This window comes from Podarcis cretensis, assembly GCF_951804945.1.
Source record: "Podarcis cretensis genome assembly, chromosome: 5".
Lineage (NCBI taxonomy): Eukaryota > Metazoa > Chordata > Lepidosauria > Squamata > Lacertidae > Podarcis > Podarcis cretensis.
In genome coordinates this window covers 58,599,278-58,616,520 of record NC_137174.1, presented here as the reverse complement: position 1 = coordinate 58,616,520, position 17,243 = coordinate 58,599,278, and positions in this window count along the sequence as shown.

Sequence of the window (17,243 nt, the reverse complement as noted above, 5' to 3'; positions counted from 1 at the left end):
TGGGTTATTTCCAGAGGAGGGGTGTGTGTGTGGAGAGGGGGTTCAATTTGCAAATGGGAGGTATCACAACAGGTGGTTGGCAACATGTTTTTTGTTTATTTGTTTTACTTCTTGGATTTCCCATAAGAAGAATATCTACACTGAAGGGGGGAGGGCAGGACTATGGACTAGCGTTTAGTTGTCAATGACATCATGTGGCTGCTGCAAAAAGGTTGTGTGCATGATAAATACCCTAAGAGTGTTTCCTGACCTGATTATTGAGCATCTTGATTTGTCTGCAGGGAGTTTAGAAAACATTGGCTATTTGCCAATGACTGAATGGGCAATCACTCTGTTTTGTTTGTTTTTAACGATGTTGCATCCAAATGATCTTTGGGGGAAATGGGTTTGTTGTGCCGGAGCTCACTTGCAAATGTGCAACCTGAATTTGCCAGCATGTGATTGAATCCCACTCAAAAATAGTGGCAGCCTGGCAGCGCTGAGTCAAACTTAAACTCAGTTTTAAAATGATAAATGAAACAGACAGACAGACAGACAGGTGTGCATGTTGGCTACCTGGGTACTCAGGCTTGCCTCCAGTTTCTTAAGCCAGGTGTTCACTTTGTCTCTTCAGCCACGAACCTAGAAAAATTCTCTTCCCATTGCAAACTAATAGAGCACAGTTCTGGAGTGGCTTCATTTCAGAGATCATATTTCAATCTATTTTGCCTTTTCTCCCCCTCTTCCCCTCCATAAAACAAGCACAGAGGTTGATCAAATTTCAAATGAAGAATTTCTGTTGTAAAATGACACACCAAGTTTCGTTATGATATCCCAGTGCTTAAGGGAAATATTGCATTACTGTGTGATTTACATATTTCCTGGCCTTCTTGAAAATGGACACAGAGCTTGTACTTGATCATGACATTAACATGCCCATCAAATTTCATTCCTGTATCTCAATCTTTGAAGCAATATATTTTGCATTGCTCGCTACACATTGATGTTTAAACTGGAAACATGTGTCTGAGTAACCAGATTATTGGGGATGTTATTGATGTGATATCTCCCGCAACCCATGTTTTTGATATTTTACCTGGAAATTGTATGATATGATATTTTGTTACAACTTGGCCTTCACTGACTTTAAAATTTAGCATAACAAGATGTGCATACATGCATAGAGGGCAGTTCTGCCATTTGTCACACTGGTGGTATCTGTATGGGAACAAAGGAAGCTGTCTTATATTGCACCAGACCATTGGCCAGTCTCCAGTTACTGGTGGTGACTATTCAGAGTTTCAGGCCAGAAATTTTTCCCAGCCCTACCTGGAGATGCTGGAGCTTGAACTTGGGACCTTCTGCATGCAAAGTGGATGTTCTTCCCATGAGCTACAACTCTTCTCCTTGTGTTCATTCACCCTCTGAATGAGTTTCAATGAAGAGAGCCCATGTTTGGATGTTCATAATGTTTCTATTAATGCTTACCTGCCATGAGCAAGCTCTAGCCAGTAGGCATGGATACAGAGGCAGTTTAAATGGAGATTGCTGCATCTCTTCATAATCCCGACTATTTGATCCTGAAAGGTACAGCCAGATACCTTCTGCTTCTGAGAGGCTGCAGTGGAGGCTACATCAGCAGTGTTCTGAGAAGAAGAGACATCACCTTCTGACCAAGCTCAGCCATCTCTGAAACGGGCAGAGCATAGGCTTTGGAACCTGTGGCCTTCCAGTTGTGGTTGGCTACAACTCCTATCCTCTTTGACCACTGACTCTGCTGGCTGGGGCATCCAACATCTGGAGGGTCACAGGCACCCCATCCCTGTGCGAGAGTCTAGGACCATGCAGCAATTTGGGGAGGACAAGACCAGCCTGTGTCTGAAACAAGCAAATGTTGACAGTCTTTGGGTAGCCTAGACATAAATACTGGAAAAGTAGGGCTGTCACCCAATTTAAGTTTTTAAATCAAGTACTTTCCTTTAATTAACAGTCAAGATCAGCACCCCCATGTCTAAATACAAAATATATTTTGATAGTTTGTAGAGAGAGTGTTTCCTTTTTGTATACACAGTACAAAGGAATCACTTGTTATCTGGAAGATAACTTAGCCAGTTTACGTTGAGCCAGATATCTTTTGTGGGCCAAAATGTACAGAAGGAATTCTTGTATTCATTAAGGGAAGCAGCAGTTCTACACATGCCAAAGAATGCATGTAGGAAGCTGCCCCTCCATAGAAGTGAATGGTGAAGCCTTTTGGGTGGAAAATATTGTGCCCACATCAAAGAGCTCTTTGCAGTGGGCTGCTGGATCATGGCATTTTTATTTTTTTTAAAGCATGGTGTTTTCTACCAGACAATAAACACCAAACTTCCTTTACAGAATACAAACTTTTTTTAAAAAATAGCCTGAAGTTAATGAATTAACAGAACCATTTGCTGATGAATTGTGTAATGCTTTCAGTCATTATTATGAGGGTGTGAAACTCAGCCAGGCAGTATGGAAAGCAGCAGACGGATGATTTCCCAACCTGACTTTTGAAAGGGAGGTTCAGTTTCTTCAAGATAAGATGAGCTGAAGTGAGCTGGGATGCCTCGCTAAACCCCTTGAGTCCATCACTGTGATAACAGCTGTTGTGCTGGAAATCCAATGCCAATGAAAGAGTTAAATGCTGGCCGATGGGCAATATCAGTGACATGCCTCTGAATTGAGCATGCTCCCGGAGTGAGACTGTGGACTGGTGTTCCTCAATGAATAGGGGCCACTCCAAGGGAGTTTTCTCTTGAATAGAATGGGGTCAGGGAGCCGCTTTGGGGAACAATGGTTACCACCGGCAAGCTGAATTTCTTACAATCACACACCATACCCCCTGATCAAATAGCTCCTTTGTCAGCCTGATATAAAAACATGTCATACAATGATGATCTGGAAGAATGACATGGGCTCGCCTTTCATGGAGATCAGAAGGGCTTGTTGTGCACAAAAGGGAGCCCCCGTCAGAGTCAAGAAAGGGGGAAAAGAAACGGAGAATAAAAGGGGAGCGAATGGAAACAAACAGTAACAGCAACTGCAACAACAACAACAGAAGAAGAAGAAGAAGGGAGCGAGCTGGGAAAGCCGGGTCTGGTTTTTGCTTGCAAGGTGCTCTGGAGGATTGTGGCGGGGGGGGAGCAAGCAGCAAAATCCCACCAAAACTGCTGTGATGTAAACAGGGGATTCCAATTGCCCTGTCACTGGGATCCCATTGTCATTCTGCACTGGGACAGAAGGAATTGCTAGATGGGAAAAGGTCAGCAGCAGCCCCCCATCCAAAAATTCAACCCCACCCTGCTCACAACCTTATTTTTAAACTCTGGAAGTTTCCACCTCTAAGAATAATCAGCATTCAGAGAGCAATGATAAAGAAAATACAAGGAAGTGGAGACAGTCATATAAATAAGACTGGGCGAAAATATTCCAATATTTCAAAGGCTGATATTCCATAGAAGTGGGAGAGGTTAAGCATTAGGAAAAACTGCTGGATGGAAATGCTTAGATGTATTTTGGGGATCTAGGGTACCTATTGACAGGCTGGGGTTTGGACTATATGAGCCTACTGGCTGAAGGTATCCCTTTCTGCTCTCTCTACAGAATTGTGTGTGGAGCTTTGTGTCTGTTTGTAACTCTGTTTGGTAGAGTCCCACTTCTTCCTGCACCCACACTTTTGTGCACACCATACAATGAAAGCACACTTCTTGCTCCCAAAGCTTCCTGGGAATTGTAGCTTATATCTCATAGAGATACAATCCCCAGCACCATCATCAAACTCGTTTCCAGGATTCTTTGGGGAGGTGTGCTTTGGATGTGCTTCAAATGGACGGTGCGTATGTTAGAGCGGTTCATGTTTCCCATAAGGCAGGTGGCTGCTCCTCTTTTGTGGAACAGCATCCCTGTTGAGATAAGACAGCCACCCACTATTTATAGTATGTAGAAACAATAGAAGATATTTTTTATTTCAACAAGCTTTTCTAGCAGGATGAAGAGAGAGAGAGAGAGAGAGAGAGAGAGAGAGAGAGAAAGAGAGAGATCTTCACTAAACAGGTAACACACACACAAACATGCCTTGGATGCTTATTTGTATTATTTAAAAACCTGCCTTTAGTTGTTTCTGTATTGTTTTAATACTTATTTTTAGTTGTTTTTATTGTAAATCCCATTGGAATTGCAATTCAATAACAATGGCAACAATAGTAATTCGCATTTCTTACATGCTTTCCCTTCTCCATCCTAACCTCAGAGACAACCTAATGTATTCTGGCCCCTGAAACAGATTGCCCCAGTGGTTCCCTTCTGTTTCCCCTTTCCACTTCAGCCTAGTGGTAAAACTTTGATCATAAACCAATAATTGACCATTTGTTGCCTTTTAATGTTACAAAGAAGGATATTGGAAAATAGGATCTTGAGAAGCTGGAATGTTTTCAGAGGAGGACAACCAAGATAATAAAAGGGTCTGGAAACCATACTTATGAGAAACGGTTGAGTATGGAGTATGTTTAACCTGGAAAAGAGGAGACTGAGAGCGGATATGTTAGCCACCTTCAAATATCTAAAGGGCTGTCACATGGAGGAAGGAGCAAGCTTGTTTTCTCCTGATCTGGAGGTAGGACCTTAATGAATGGCTTCCAAGTTACATGAAAGAAGATTCTGACTAAATATAAGGAACAATTTCCTGATAGTAAGAGCTGTTCAACAGTGGAATGGACTCCCTCAGGAAACAGTGGACTCCCGGGAGCTGAGCTGGCAGTGCCAATGGCTGGATCTTTGCCTGCTCAGGGATGTTTTTTTGTGGAGGGTTGTGGCAGCTGCGGAAGGAGAAGGGAGCAAAGTGCGGGCAGCTGAAATGGAGTCAGGACCAGTGGTTGGTGTTCCTGGCATGGAACTGAACTGGATTGATTTGTAAAACTGTCCTTCCTCAGAGGTTTTGAAGCGGAAGTTGGATTGCCATCTGTCATGGACGTTTTAGCTAAGATTCATTCATTACAGGGAGTTGGACTAGATGACTCTGAGGGCACTTCCAACTTTACAATTCTATGATTCAAAAATCTGCTGGCATAGATAATTTGTTTCACCCTGTGCAATGGCAGTAGGATCAGCCCTACTTAACCCCACCAATAAAAAGGCAGATCATTTGCATTTACTCAAAATCTTCTTTTTGCACAACATTGATTGTAGGTAATACACTACAATCTTAGCATGTGCAGTTGCCCTGAGGCTAGACTACTGGAATGTGCCTTTTGTGGGACTGCCCTTGATGGTTGTTTGGTAGTTAATGCAACCATCTGTTTTAAAATACGAGTACCTTGGAGCATATTAGGGGAGGGATTGTAGCTCAGTGACAGACCACATACCTTTTCTGCCAAAGGTCCCAGGTTCAATTCCTGGCATCTTCAGTTTAAGAGGATTACAGCAGATTATATGACACCTGCTTGAGAACTTGCTGCCAGTCTGAGTAGATGGGGCAAATAGTCTGCTGTAGCATAAGGCAGCTTACTATGTTGTTCCAGCATCAGGGTTGGTGTCCTATTGTCTTCAAAGCACAACTGAGTGCTTTAAAAAATCATTACCAGCTTGGGACCAACATAGCTATGGGTGCTGTTTCCTCCTTTACAAAATTTCTAATGTTGATCAAGGGAAGCAGAGCCAAGGTGGCTTTTACAAGGATAAGTCCTTCCCAGCTAATCTTTTAGAATGCTTTGAGTGTCAAGCAGGCATATAGATAGGGGTGATACAGTCAACATTGTGTACATAGACTTTCAAAAAGCTTTCAATAAAGCTTCACCAAGACCCCTGAGTAAACTTAGCAGTCATGGGATAAGAGGATAGGTCCTCTTATGGATCAGTAATTGGTTAAAGAACAGGAAGCAGGGAACAGGAATAAATGGACAGTTCTCACAATGGAGGGATGGTAAGAAGTGGAATTCCCTGCGGATTGGGATAGGGACCTGTACTTTTAATTTGTTCATAACGACCTGGAGGGGTGGGGAGAGCAGTGAGGTGGGCAAGTTTGCTGAGGACAGCCAATTGTCCAGCATGGCAAAAACAAAAAGGGATTGCAAGGGCCTCAAAAAGGATTCATTTAGTTAACAAAATTTATACACCGCTTGATTCCATTAAAACCCCTCCAAACTGGGTTGATGGGCATTAAAATGGCAAATTGATTTAGTGCAAGCAAGTGATGCACATTGTGGCAAAAGCCCCTAACACCACATATACGTGAATAGATTCATAGAATTATAGAACTGTAGAGTTGGAAGGGACCATGAGGGCCATCTAGTGTAGCCCCCTACAATGCAGGACTCTTTTTGCCCAGCGTGCCACGAATCTGAGATTAAGAGTCTCCTGCTCTACCAACTGAGCTGTAGGATCTAAACTGAAGGCAACTGACCAGGAAAGAGATACTGTACTGGGGTCATTGTGGATAGCTTGATGATGATGTTGCCCCAGCTGTGAAAGAGTGAATTCCATCTCAGGGCTTATTTTGGGATTTTTTTTTGTGTGCGTGCAGGGGCGGGGGGAGGATCCTGCCAATATCATATTGCCACTATACAAATCTATGGCATGACTGCATTTGGACTAGGTACAGTTCTGTTTTCTGTACTACCAAAGGCATCTTGCAGAGCTGGAAAAGGTTTGAAAAAGGACAACCAAAATGATCGCAGAGATGGAGCAAAGCGCCCAATGAGGAAAGCTTAATAGTGATTATTATAACTTCTATAAAATTATGCACTATGCAGAGAAAGTGGATAGAGAAAAGTTTTCCTCCTTCTTTCATAATACTCGTACTAACTCATTTTGGGTTGTCTTGGGCAAGACGAAGCAACTAACAAATTTAATAAATTAATTAAATAAATAATATTAGAACCCAGGACCATTCAGTAAAGCTGAATGTTGGGAGATTCAAGACAAATAGATGAAAGTACTTCTCTACACAGCACTTAGTTAAACTACGGAATGTGTTACCGCAAGATAACACAACCCCCTTACTGCCTGATATGGGTGAGTTGAATTCCTCTGTAAATCCAGAAGAATTTAACCATTTTAATTAGAGGTGTCTTTTGGAGGCTGTGGTTATTAAACTTTTGGGAGGCTGGGGATATAGCGCTTGTTATATAACTGGATTGTAACTGGGTATTTTACAGTATTTATTACAAGCAAAGCAGCTAATAAATAATAAGTAGTAGTCTACTTTTAAAATTACAGGCCTAAAACCTTTCTGACATACTAGAAATAGATAATAAGGCTGCACAAAAAAATCAACACTATCTTTTTCCTGTGCCTGCAGAAGTTATTTATCAGAAGGATAAAGTGATTCTGATGCACATTGTACCTGCCTAGTCTGACTTGTAACAACCCTTCTGCATTGTATCCACCATGCTAAAGAGAGAAGCTAGTATCACAAGTGTCAGGCTGCTAAGTTGTATGTGGCTGAAGGCACACATCAACATTTCCAGGCACTTCCACACTAGACATTAGTGATTGCTATGCTTTGTTCACTCACTTTTTCTGGGGAAATCTACACAACAATGTCATCTGATCACTGTCATCTTCCATCTTTTCTCAAACTACAGGAAATCTGGCATTTTTCAGCAGAATGGAAGTGTAGCATAATTGCCATATATGTAGATGCTTGAAGCGCCATTCTTCAATCTTCTTAAAAAGGCACAGCCTCTGTATTTTCCATTGGTACCCAAGAAAAACTCAATAAAAACATTTTAAAAAACTACCTTTGTGGTGGGGGCCTATGACCCCCAATTAAATCGATCTTTTAATTTCCCCCTACATTAAAAAAAAAGTATTCTAGTATTATAGCTCTATAACGATGTTGTTGTATAGCAATTATGGTGTTATAGCACTACACCTATGTCTCAGTAAAATTTGACTTCTAGCTACAAAGGCATTCTGGCACTAATTAAAAGACTGATAAAAAGTTAATGGGGTTATAAAAGGATACCTACTACAAGGGTTATAGTGAATGTATTCAAATATCCAAAGCACCCATTGCATATCCATTGGTTTGGACATTACAAATCAGGATGCACACAAAGGAAAAGCATAATATTCCTGATAGCATGGAAAGTAAATTGCAGTTATGCTTGTAGTTTGCAATGATTGGATAGCTCTACAAGCCAGTACCAGCGTTCTGGAAACAGGTCATCTCCACAGGTGGGATGATAAGTTGAGAAGCACCTGCCCACCACCCTTCCTCCTTTTTCCTTTTTTTTTATTTTTCCTTCTTTTTTATTTTTTCCTTTCTTTTTTATTTTTGGATTTGTCCAAAAACATTTAGACAAAATGAGGTGCCACACAACTGTGCAATTCTTGATGTAATTACTAAGTGCAAAATGTCTGTGCATGAAATTATAGCCAGGGATAGCTGTGTTGATCCAGCCATCCCAATGGTGTTTACATACAGGTCATGCTCTAGGTGTTGCAGATTTGTTCCACTTTTGTTCTGACACCACACCAACAGGAGCAAGTTCACTTGCAACGCACAGCCTGCCATTTTCTTTCAAGGAACAGATTGCTCTGCAATGAGCCAAATCTACAAAATTTTCTGCCACATTCAAGTTTCTCTACAACTCCTGACATAACAGCAAGAAACTTGTATCAACATAAATAAAAGTGGTACAAAGTGGAAGCATTTTTTAAACATTAGTGCCTGGCACAAACTTATCCAGTTTATTTCAAATAATGGTGTTAACCATGGACGTAATATATGTGGGTTTAAATTTTTGCAGACTTAAGCTGCTAGTCAAATCCTAGTGTCATCCAATTCAACTGAGAATGTTATATTGCCTCTAGTAGGCCCAAAATATTAGCTGTGCATTGGTATCCCCAGTGCTTCTTTTTCTAGGGGTACGCAGGGGTATGTATACCCCTAAACATTTTGTGAATCTTCGTACTTTTGTCCATTGACTGTATTTATTTTTCCCAATTTGAACTATAAAATGGTGATTTTCTTGAGTTAAAATGAGAGATCCCCTAAACATTATTTTTTTTTAGGAAAAAAAGCACTGGGTACCACAAACATCTTTACTCAGAAGTAAGTCTCATTGACTGCAGTGTTAGACATCAACTCTGATGAAAATTAAGTACATACATGTATACACACAAACATACACACACAATTGCATGCTTATTTTTTAGTAACTCTGCATGTAATTTTCTAGTAACTCTGCTCTGTGGTTCTATACCACAATGGATGCCTGGTGTCATGTATTATATTGATACAAAAGCACTCAGATACCATGGTGATGAGTGTATTAGAAATCCTTAAAACAGATGCATTCTGATTCTGCAAGCTGCGCTCCCCCTTGCTCTCTGGGCATTTTGAACTGACGAGGCACTTGAGCCCCATGAAAAAGACCTGTGTTTTTACAAGAAACAGAAGCTGCTGGACACTTCATTGCTATGGGGATGTAACTAAACTGGGCTTGTTTAAGGCAGAGGGTACAAACTAAGAGGAACAAAAAAAAAAAAAAAAGAAACAAGAAAGGGGAGAAAGCACAAGGGAGGGGGGTAGATGGAGGGAGCTGCATTGATTTCAGTCTGTTCAGGTCTAGCTGGAAAACACAATGCAACGAAACGGTCCCTTGGTCGGCGAGTCTCTTTAGTGAGGTTTTTCCCAGGGTTTGAAGTGGAGTGGGGAGGGATGGTGCAAGGGAGAGAGAGGAGGCAGAGAGATGAGAGGCATACCTTGGAAGGGTGTAAAGCAGACTCTTTCTTCTGAAAAGGGAGGGCAAATGTTTATGTCAGTGCATCAAGCCTTAAAGGGGCAGCCTCAGGTTGTAAATCTGCAGAATCAGGTAGACCAAGGTTCTATCACCTAACAACAAATTTGTATTGCACTATTAACAGTTGATTTGGAGCTCTTGTGCAACAAACCTATTCCCTCCCCCAAACCAGACTTTGGGGTCACTTTCCAGATGGCCTACTTATTGAGCATTCATTCTGATTTTTCTTTGGAGATACTGAATGATGTCAGCTATTTATTGAACATTCACTCCAATTTGTTTGCAGGGAGGTTAGACACTGCATCAAGTAAATGTTACCCCACACTTCCCAGTGCATTTCCCTGCCACTTTCCTTATTGCAAACAATCTGAAAATGGAGAAAGCAAGTGAGCTGGGAAAGAGATCCAAATCACCTCTAATTGCACAACCTGAATTTGCAGATATGCGAATGAATCTCACTCCAAAACAGTCTGGGAACACCTTTTGTGATTAGGAAGGTGAAGGGAAAGGCTCTGGAAAGTGCAGGATAGCATTTGTGGCGAGCATGACTAAACCGCTTCTGGCACAACGGAACACCTTGATGGAAGCCAGAGCGCACGAAAATGCAGGACTATACTAACTGAATATGTATATATATGTTAGATTTGATTTTTGTAAAATGACTGTGGGCACAACACTGGATGGGAAACAGAGACAGAGCATTTTTTTGGGGGGGGGTATTATTTATTTCACGGGACGCAGGTGGCGCTGTGGGTTAAAGCCTCAGCGCCTAGGACTTGCCGATCGAAAGGTCGGCGGTTCGAATCCCTGCGGCGGGGTGCGCTCCCGCTGCTCGGTCCCAGCGCCTGCCAACCTAGCAGTTCGAAAGCACCTCCAGGTGCAAGTAGATAAATAGGGACCGCTTACCAGCGGGAAGGTAAACGGCGTTTCCGTGTGCGACTCTGGCTCACCAGAGCAGCGATGTCACGCTGGCCACGTGACCCGGAAGTGTCTCCGGACAGCGCTGGCCCCTGGCCTCTTAAGTGAGATGGGCGCACAACCCCAGAGTCTGTCAAGACTGGCCCGTATGGGCAGGGGTACCTTTACCTTTACCTTTTATTATTTATTTGGGTTGTATTTTCTTTGCATTATTTATTTCCTTGAGGCTGTGCTTCTGCTTCCAGCAGGGAAGCACACCTTTCCCTTGATTTTATTTATTTATTTATATTTTTTACAACTGCCAATGCTAGAGTTTTCATCCTTGCAAGAATGTTACTTCACTTTCCTTTATATAGGATCTGGATATAATGTTATTGGTGATGGATTGGTGCTATCACGAACACAGTGCTACAGGGGAAGTGCAGGGTTTCAGTCATCCAGAAAGGAGCCATGATTAGCAAGGGTCTTAGGATTAGCAACTCAGCTTTTCAGGAGAAGCCAGTCTCTGTTTCAGGAAATTCTGCTCCATTCTGTACCTTTAGTGTTCCCCACTACCACAGATTCCCTTGGCAAGGTAGCCATTCTGCTTTCCTCACTTATCCTCTCTGTCACTTTGATCCTATTCCTTCCTGGTTTTAGTTTCCTCTACCATTATCCCCATCTCCCATCACATCAACATCACATCTTTCTCCTTCGACTCCTTCCTTAAAATACACATTGCTAAAATTTTAGATGACCTTGCTATCAAATCCAAAGGTCTCTTCTCTGTCCTTGCCCTCCTTAACCACTCTGGTGGTGCTCTGATTAAGTTAACCATCTCGTCTTTCTTTGTGTTCCTTCAAGCCTTAGGTTTTCACAACTGTCATTAATTGAGTCTCCTCCAGTCCATCAGACTGCTCATTCACTGTGTGCATTTCTGTTTCTGAAGTTTCTTTAGGTTTTTTGACTACCCCACATTGTTGTTGTTGTTGCTACTGCTGCCCAAGGCCAACCCAATACATTTTGCTGCCTGAGGCAGAGAAGACCATGTGCTCCAATTCTCTATACAAAAGCTGAAAAGACTGGAAGTTCAATCTTACCTAAAAACTAGCAATGTGAGTGCCCTCCACTGCACTTGAAGACAGCTTAGAGGGTGCAAGGTGGAGTGGGTGACACACACAGTCCTGTCTTCCACTAGTTGGAAGCAGCTGGAGGTTCAGAAGGAACAGTAGAAGCCCCCACTACTTCCCTCTTGCACAGGGGTCAGGAACCTTTTTCAGCTGTGGGCTGGTCCACCGTCCCTCAGGCCATGTGGTGGGCCGGACTATATTTTTTTTGGGGGGGAAATGAACGAATTCCTATGCCCCACAAATAACCCAGAGATGCATTTTAAACAAAAGCACACATTCTACTCATGTAAAAACACGCTACTCATGTAAAAACACCATCTGCGCGCCAGATTGAGAAGGCGATTGGGCCGCATCCCGCCCCCGGGCCTTATCTGCTGGGTAGGTTGCCTACCCCTGCTCTAGCATCTGCTGCCTGAGGCAAATGCCTCATTTTGTCTCATGGTCTAGAGCAGGAGTTGTCAACCTGGTCCCTACCAGCCACCAGTGGGCGTTTCAGGATTCTAGGTGGGCAGTAGGGGGTTCTACGGCACAAGCTGAATCCTCCTTCCATCGAGCACTGGTGGAAGGTAAGGAAATTTTATCATCAAGAAAGATGCATTAGTGGGCAGTAGGTATAAAAAGGTTGACTACCCCTGGTCTAGAGCCAGCCCTGCTACTTACCTTTGAAAAGGTAAGAATGCAACAGTGTTGTAGCTATTGTATTATATTTTATAATTTCGTCTCTTTTAGAAAGGCAGGTTAGAAATTTCAAATATAACTATATCTGTCTGTCTGTCTTGAATGGGAAGCTTTCTGGCAACATTGGCAAATGGAATATACCGGTAATCAGAGGCAATGAAGGCCATTGATTATTGACAACATGCTCCACACACATTGTGATAACTACCAAAGGCCACCTGATTGTGGAACAGGTGGTACTCAGTTTCCATTCTGCCATAACTTTACTTAGATGGCATTCAAATATATTGCAAACCATTCTCTGCCATCATGAACACCAGCAAGCATAGGCCTCAGGTCCAGTCAGTGGCAGATCTGGTATCTGACCCATGTTGGACTCAGTGTAAGAATTCAGCCATGTTGAAGTGTTTTAGGAAAGAGACAGGCTATGTTTACTTGTGACATTAGAAAAAGAGAGTTGGATGGAGAAGTCAATGGAGAAGCCACCTTTTTATGTTTCTCTTCCAGTACAGAGATTTAAGGTAGCTGAGGGCTGAGGCTGGGCTGGGCTGGGCAAGAGAATTTAGTCAACCTCTTCCAGAATTTATAATCTGACATGCTGCACACACGTGCGTGTTCAAAAATTGTGTGAACTGCCCACCCATACACTGGACAGCAGACGTTAAAGCCATCAAGAATGTTTACAGTACTCACAATCCCCAAGGAAAACATTCTTCATTTAGGGATGGGGGTTCTTTTCGGATCTAAACAAACAAACATAAAAATAGCATCTTCCATGGGAGATGTGATGCATTATACAGCATGGCTGTACAAAAGCTGCATAAATTTATTGAGGATTGTACCATCAACTCTTTGTGCCTGCAACCTGAAAAATCAGAGGTTGGCTTGAACAAATGTTAAAAATCAAGGCTACTTCAAAGTAGACTCCACGAGGGACCAAGAGGTATTTGGCCGCTCCTCAAGTAGAAATACTGACCCCACCAATACTACCCAACAATATAATGTCCAGCAAGAGATTGTTCTTATTTTAATAAATGTTTTATGAAAGTAAGCAGTATCATGGCTAAATCAGCCTCCCTTTATCACCACCTGGCATCCTTTCACAACTCGTTTAGATGTGTTGTTATGGCTTCAATAATGTATATCCCACTTTGCATTATTAAAAGTAGCCTAAAGTATGCTCAAGTATCATGCCACCCAACAAGTATAGATTTTTTTAATAAAAAATATTGTTTATGTGTATCCTAGTAGTCTACTGCTTATAAAGCATAGATCCTACCTATTTTCCCCCACATTTTCTTTCTTTATGATTTAAAGCACAAACATATACTTGTCTATTCAGAAGTTAAGTCTCACTGAGTTCAATGGAGCATACCTTACTTCATACCCACCCTTTTACCATGAATGTATATAGGATTGCAATCTTAGTTGTGTTGGTTCTAATCTTGTAAGCCACTCTCTAAAACCCAACTTTAAAAAGTAAATATTTTAGAAAACATTATTCTTGGTGTGGGTGTGAAAGTTTACTCTTATACTATTAAAGTAAAAAGGTACTATAAAGAAGGATGTACATTTGTATATATTTTAGAAGTGGTGTGTACTGGATTCCTTCTGAGATGACATGCAGAGAACTGCATTATTATAAACTCTTCTGACTCCCGTCCTAACCTTCTAAATATAATTAATGGAAAGGAAAAGAAGAAGGCAGGCAGGTGACAAACACCTTGATCAGCAAAGGTGATATTGGAGAATACACAGTCACAGAGCCATTCTTTCCTGGGAAAGTACAGAAAATGCAAGCACTTAATCAATTCCTGTTTCTTAACATAGGCAGTTATAGATCAGTCCTGCAATGAACAAGACAGTTGCTTAAAATTCTGTATCTGAAGGAGAAGCACCCAACAAAAGTAACCCACATGAGAAGCAGTGAAAGGGCTGTAGCTCTTGAAGAGGGGGGAGACCACAGTCTATGGACTGTTTCTTTGACTCTTGCCTTTGCAATAAATAAGAGGTAGGCTCAAGCACTCTTTCTGTGAAGCTCTAATTGTTCATGACAAAAGCTTTCGGCAACCCACTAAAAAAAACACACCAACCAACCAACCCCCGAACCCCCCCACCCCTAAAGAATGTTTCACTGAAATGGGCCCCAATTCTGCTACCAAAGGAGAACATGGGAGTTTTGCTATTGATTTTTAAAAAAGCAAGGTCAGGCTTCAAGTGTGAAAGGGGGAAAAAACCCTCTCCTAAAATAAATATCTTTGTAAGAGCCCACTAAAAAGACCCAGGATTCAAACACATTCCTTCTGGAGATCAAGGATGTCCGGCCTTTGAAGCCTGAAGGGTTGGGGCGTTTCTCAATCTGTGTGGCAGTCACACTGTGGCATTAGAAATTGTGCATTTGGAATTGTAAAGCATTTTAAATGGAATCTTTCAGAATTCCACAGCTGGCTGGTGAGTGACAGCCTGATATAGCCTGGGGCAGGGAGAGAGATGACATCGTTTGTATTAAAGTTAAAATGATCTCTTTGTGAAGAGATACTTAAGAACATTTTAGTAAACAGAGACAATAAAATAAAAATCGTTTAAATGGGATGAATTAAGGTTTGTGTGCTAATTAAGAAACCTGATCTACAAACAGATTAAACTGGAGTACTTGAACTTAAACCAATTGAATAAAGCCAGGCAGCTTAGATAACTTAAATTAGCCTGTTTAGTACTCTGCCTAAACTGATTTGTGGATGGAAGCCAAAGTCACTCATATGTTTTTGCTCATATGCTTATTTGGGGTACTATTCAGAGTATATTGGGAGGCAAGACACATGAGGCCATTGTCCAATCAAGCCTACATCTTTAAGCTTTATCATACACCTATTTCCCTGTCTTCTAAGAGGGGTGAACTGAATATCCCTTGCCCACTGCTATATGGACGTAGCTGGGGAAAGTATCTGAATAACTGGGAGATGTCAAATATCAGGATGAGTGGAGCTATACCATATTTTGGATGAACTGTTTGTGTAAGGGAAAGAGATAATGGTAGTATATTTTATTGTTCTAAATTCTGTTGTTATAAAAATATTTTAGATTACAAATTGTGTTTTTCACTGAATGGTCACAGCTCTATAGTATTTCATTATTTATTTAATTAATTACACACATCACAAGTTAGTAAGAGGCCTATTTCTGCTCTAATAAATAAATGAATAGTTGGTGGACACCTTGGAAGATAAGAACCAAGAAACTTTTTTTTAGCAGAAACAAATAATTCTTTCTAATAAATACATATATGCAGAAGACCTATTTGCTCTGATTTGTCATGGGCTACTTTTGTGAAGTAAAACCCATGAACCATGATTTGGAGAAGACTGCACCCCAAATTCAATGAAAACTTTTTTATCCCCCTTAATCCCTTGATAATTTTTTGTGCTTCTCTTGTAGAAAAGCAATTTTGCTAATCACCTTTGTGCCGATGCCTGCATTCCTGACAATAGCGTGAACAACTTCCATCAAAGTCTTTGATGTGGGAAAGAGAGAGAGACACACACACATATAATCTGAAAACAATTCCATTCCTTGCCACTCAATAGAGAGCACTCTGCTTTAATAGAGAGCTGATTCTGTGGAAGTTTCTAATCCTTTCTGCCAAAGAAGAGAGAAAGAGACACAGCCAGGTAGCCCACCTTATTCAGGAGTTAAAATAACATGGTTTTGCTCTCAGAGAAAATCAAAACAACTCAAGATCAAAACCAGATTTCCCCAACCCTAACAGGACAGCCTCTCTACTCAGATAACTCTTGATCTAAGTGTGTAACAAGTAACTGGCTTTAATCCCTCAAAGTGATGGCGTTACAGATAAGTACCTTGCTAGTATCAGAGGTGTCTTGAATTTCAGAAATACACAAAAGTGTTAGCTAGAAAGAAAAACAAAACAGAAAAATCTCATCCCGCATGACCTGTGTCTTTTGCTAAAAAGGTACAAAGCTCCAACAGCATAAAGAGGAAGCCTTTGAAAAAAGGGAGTGCAAATAAAAACAGCAGTCAGGTAATGAACAGGTAGTTCTTACGGCTGTTGCCTTTTGGTTATATTAGAAGCTTTGTGAACCACTTTGTGTACAGCACCACACACATGTACATTACATGTGATGCAAAACATAATAAAAAAAAGCTGCTGTGTGAGCCTTTTGCATACAGTGCACTCATAAATGTGGAGAAACTTATTTCTGGGAACCGTAATCTATGTATGCTCATATTAACACAGTACAGGCATTATATTTTGCATGGAAGAGATGACAAAAAGGAATATCCCCCACATCCAAGTATCAAAGGTTGTGTTAATTGGAACACAAATGGAATCACACAAATGGAGGCTTTGCTTCTTACCCTAATCTGAATTGAGAAAGACAACCTAGCTACACACTAAGAAAAAGCTGGTCTGCTGCAAATACTGTATTCTCATTATTTGCTGTCAGTTTCTATGCTTTCCTTTAAGCACCAATCTTTGCGGTGTGAAATATATGAAAATGCATTACCCTTCCACAGTGGGGCTTGTTATGACCACAAATCTCCTTGTAATGTAATGAAAGCCATCAAACCAGATAGATTATTATATTCAGAGAAGGACAGATGACAGGGGGTTGGTTTGAGGGTGAGGCAGTGAGAGAGGGTAGTGAGACAATGCATCAAGAGACACATTGCCACAACTCCAGAAACTGTCCTTAGGAAATGAGGAAGCAAAATTGCAGGGAAGAGGCAGAGCGCCAGACTGCAGAAAGCATGTTTCCAGATTCCTTAG